The following is a 230-nucleotide window of genomic DNA, read 5'->3' as shown; positions in this document are numbered from 1 at the left end:
ATGTGGTTCATTTATATGATGGAGTTTTACTCAGCAGTAAAGAAAGATGAAATCATGAAATTTGCAGGTAAATAGATGGAAGTAGAAACTGTTGTACTAAGTGAAATAACACAGGCTCAGAAAAAAAAATAGACATATGTTCTCCCTCATATGTGGATCCTAAAACCAAACCCTGATAAGTGAGTATGTATCCAGACATAACTACAGGAACCAGGATAATGGAAAGAATG

This window comes from Nannospalax galili, unplaced genomic scaffold, assembly GCF_000622305.1.
Source record: "Nannospalax galili isolate Female #2095 unplaced genomic scaffold, S.galili_v1.0 scaffold577, whole genome shotgun sequence".
Lineage (NCBI taxonomy): Eukaryota > Metazoa > Chordata > Mammalia > Rodentia > Spalacidae > Nannospalax > Nannospalax galili.
The sequence above is the reverse complement of the archived record's forward strand: the minus strand, read 5'-3'. Positions refer to the sequence as shown.